The following is a 4,044-nucleotide window of genomic DNA, read 5'->3' on the forward strand; positions in this document are numbered from 1 at the left end:
GTCTTTCAATCAATATCCTTTGACATCCTTGTTCTTTTCGAGATGTGAAAAGTTCATGTGGATGACCTTTCTAACTCTGCTTGCATCACTAAACAACATTCTTCTTCTTCTTCCTCTTCCGCCAAGAGGTATTGAAGAAGTACGTCCTCACTTGCATGTGCCATTATTGAAACTGACTCCTACACCGGCCACAGTCGTTGTAATGGAATCTGTATCGACGGCTATAGCCCATCCGGTTATAGCCGTCGACTTTAGCCGGGCGGCTGTAGTCGTTTCAACCGGCCCAGTGGAAGGGCACCTTAAGATGTCGACGAAACAGATGTAGGCTTTATTCATTTGATTGATTTCTAAATTTTCCATGCTGCGCTTTTCGTTAAAGTCCTGATAGGTTTTTAAGTCAGGTTCCTCAGATATTCTGCATTCGTAAACTTACCATTTGCCTGTGTATTATAATTGTTTTTTTCATTAATAAATAATGGGTCTTAAGTTTTCAGTTCTTGACTACTTCCTCGGTATTTTTATAGGGGAAAACAAAGTATGTGGAATCTGGTTATCATCCATATAACTACAGATGTTGAAGGTAAAAACTGCTTAATTTAGAAATACACCAGACTGTTTAACAGGGTTCACGTGTGAATGAATACGCATGTGAAAGGCCTATATCAAAATTTAAACGTAAGCAAATTAATGTAAACCACCATCATGGAATTGTTGAAAATTCCATTTGCTCAACACTTACAGGGAAATGGGGTTTGGGCATTGGTTGTGACGACTCAAATGCCCTTAGCTAATTTGTGGGACAACGAGCTGAAATCTGACTCCATACTAATGAATAAATGTCCCGTTAAATTTATTGTTAACAAAAGAGTTATGTAAATTACGTAATTTTACTACTTTAGAACATGTGTAATGAGAAGGTAAAACCAAATATGAAATTGTTTCATGGAGCTAGTACACAGAAATTATTTCCATTTATTGGTATGAAAAGTTGATAATGTGATGGTCAGGTACATTTCCATGGACAAAAGGTCATTAGCTGCGTGGCTAAATATAGGATTGAACACAGGTGGACAGAATTTTTAAGTTAGAGAGAATAGAAAAATTTGAAATATTGAAGTGAAATTCATGTTAAAAATATTACGCGACGTTTTTAATTGGGAGTGGATCGTTTGGCAAACAAATCTGGTTGACCACATAAAGCCTTGAGTGCAAAGTTTTTACCAAAAACATTTATAATTTGTTTTAACGATTTCCGTTTAATAGGTCACTTCGATTCTGAATAACCTCGTATGTCCCAGCGCTTTGAGACCATGAGTAATGAAACAACACTTTCATGAAGTCTGGAGAGGAAGTTTATTTACGTACTTTTACATTTATATCATACAATCATTTAAACCTTTCGTAGGACCTTCGTAGAGTTGAAAAGATAATCGTACGTTGAGGCCCCGTGTCTGAAAGGCGTTCTTTCAACTGGAATTCCTGGAAGGTAACGTTTAGTTGATGCGTCGTCCTTGGTCGTCGAACTGGACTCCTGTCTGCGGAATTCCTCAGCAATACTGAGGAGTTCTCGGACGTGCTCAGGAGAGGGTGAGGAGTTGGGAGGATGTCGCTGGAAGGCTGGAATCCAGCTCCGTCGGCTACGAACTCAACGCGGGTGACTCCTCCAGATTCCAGGGGCAGTCTGGAAAGAAACACCAATATATAAGTTTAATCAATTCCTTTGGATTTCAGTTCCAGACTAAATTCTAGATCTAGATGTTTCATCAGAGGCATCCATTTTTTTATTTTTTTATTAATGTTATTTAAGTAACTCACACATAATATCCTCTCATGCTGACGGCACCTTCGGCACCTGGGGCACCGGACACCTCCATCTCGAGGCCGTTGTCGGCGGCAAAGGCGTAGTTGAAGTTGCCGTCGCCTTGGTCGACTCTGTCATCCCGCAGGAGGGCCACGACGCGGTCCTGGATCTGGGGAGAGGCCAAGAGACACAGCCACGAGGCCGAAGAAGACGATCGCCTGAGACGGGGAGGAAGAAGAAGAAAAAGAGAATGAAAGCATTAAAAGACTTCAGATTTCACTTTATGAATTAGTTTGAATAATCATCCCTTTCAATTGTGATTCCTGTGAATGAAAATGATAAATCTATGTATGAAGATTTCAAACAGATGATTATTGTCAACGGAAACCTTTAATCTAGGTTTAATTAATCAAGGATATTGATTGACAAAGTCTCGTTCTCTCGAAACTGTGGTCCTTCTCTTCTAAATGATAAAAGGAAATGATGTAGGTAAACTTTCCCTTAAATTTTCGGAGCTCGACAATTCCCGTCAGTTGTCCAGTGAGCTGTATAAATATGACGCTTCCAATCCTAAGGATGGTACTTTTTGAATCCTAGGAATATGACCTTCTGAGTCCTCAGAACATGACTCCTAAGAACATGACCCTATGAACACTGAGACCATCACCAAAGAAATCTTAAGAAAAGGACGTTTTAAACGTCCTAAGGCCATGGCCCTTCAAAGCTGAACTACAGAAGGCCTCTCACTTACTGACTTCATGGTGCTGGAAACCTCAGACGAATGATGTTACAAGCTGAGTTTCGGGTCCTTTTATACGGCCATTGGGCGGAGTAGGATGGCGAGAGGGATTTGGGGGTGGAGTGAGGGGAAAGTGGGAGTGAGGGAGAGAGGAAAGAGGTATTATTTAGGCGATCAAGAGGCAACATTCTACCTGAGACCACTTGTGGAAGGTCATCTACTAAGGGGCAGGTGACGAGGCCAACCTCATCTCAGTAGAAGTCCGGCTGGAGGGAGACCTGTTTTTCCCTTATCTCCGTTATCAATACAAAAGGAACCTGGGGTCAGGTAACTAGAATTATAATTATATATTCAGGTAACTGGGAAAATAATACATATATATATATATATATATATATATATATATATATATATGTAAATAGATATATATATTTATACATAAAGAGGCCTCAACCTTATATAATTAAAATATTCCCTCGCATCGGGACCGAACACAGAACTCTGAAGAAAGGCAAAGGCACTGCAAACTGACTCTCAAAAAGTCACAAACGAAGGTGGAAGCCAAGTACTTGACAGTATCCACGGATTTACCTTGCAGGCTGCATACCTTTGCATAACAGATGTTATCAATAAAATCCCAACATAACAGTGGCTCAGCTATGGCAGCTAAGTATTTTGTGACCTATGAGAGTTGTTGGTAGCCCCTTTGTTTCAGTGTGCATATACATCCATTATGTATATATACTTATGTATATATTTGTATATATATACATATATATGTATAAGTGTATATATATGTATATATGTACATACATATATATAATGTATATACATACATACATACATACATATATATATGTATATATACATACTTATGTTTATACACACACACACACATATATATATATATATATATATATATATATATATATATATATATATATGTTTATATATATATATATATATATATATATATATATATATATATATATATATATATATATATATATATATATATCGTAAATGAAAAATTTGTACGTGAACAAAAGAAAAACGAAAAAATCAGTAGAAATAATATTATAAACAAATGCCCAAAACGGGGATTTTCAATGTTTACTTAGGCTAAAGGAGGCAATTAACCCCTAGACTGGATAACACCTCAGCCATAAATCGCAGCCTGGATATTTCAGTAATAAAAAGAAACGATATAAATATCGTGCATAAAAACTCAGGTATCAGTTTCACAGCAGTAATGCAAGAGCTAAGTGCATTTAATTATAGTAGTATTTATTTGTACTTGGTTGCGAATCATATATCAATGTAACAAGTTTTATGTACAATAATGTATCCAGTTATATATATACACACACACACACGATATATATATATATATATATATATATATATATATATATATATATATATATATAATATATATATATATATATATATATATATATATATATATATATATATATATATATATATATATATATATATATAT

The 4,044-nt window shown here is 36.1% G+C and overlaps 1 long non-coding RNA gene across 1 annotated transcript; it reads right to left on the bottom strand.

Annotated features, from left to right (window-relative positions):
• Positions 1–1,527: 1,527 nt before the first annotated feature.
• LOC136827616 (uncharacterized) lies at positions 1,528–2,681 on the bottom strand. The gene is made up of 3 exons (XR_010849814.1): positions 2,553–2,681; positions 1,816–2,019; positions 1,528–1,681 (listed from the first exon to the last, which is right to left on the bottom strand). It is a non-coding gene; the product is annotated as an uncharacterized lncRNA (long non-coding RNA).
• Positions 2,682–4,044: the final 1,363 nt, after the last annotated feature.

This window comes from Macrobrachium rosenbergii, chromosome 42 (genome assembly GCF_040412425.1).
Source record: "Macrobrachium rosenbergii isolate ZJJX-2024 chromosome 42, ASM4041242v1, whole genome shotgun sequence".
NCBI lineage: Eukaryota > Metazoa > Arthropoda > Malacostraca > Decapoda > Palaemonidae > Macrobrachium > Macrobrachium rosenbergii.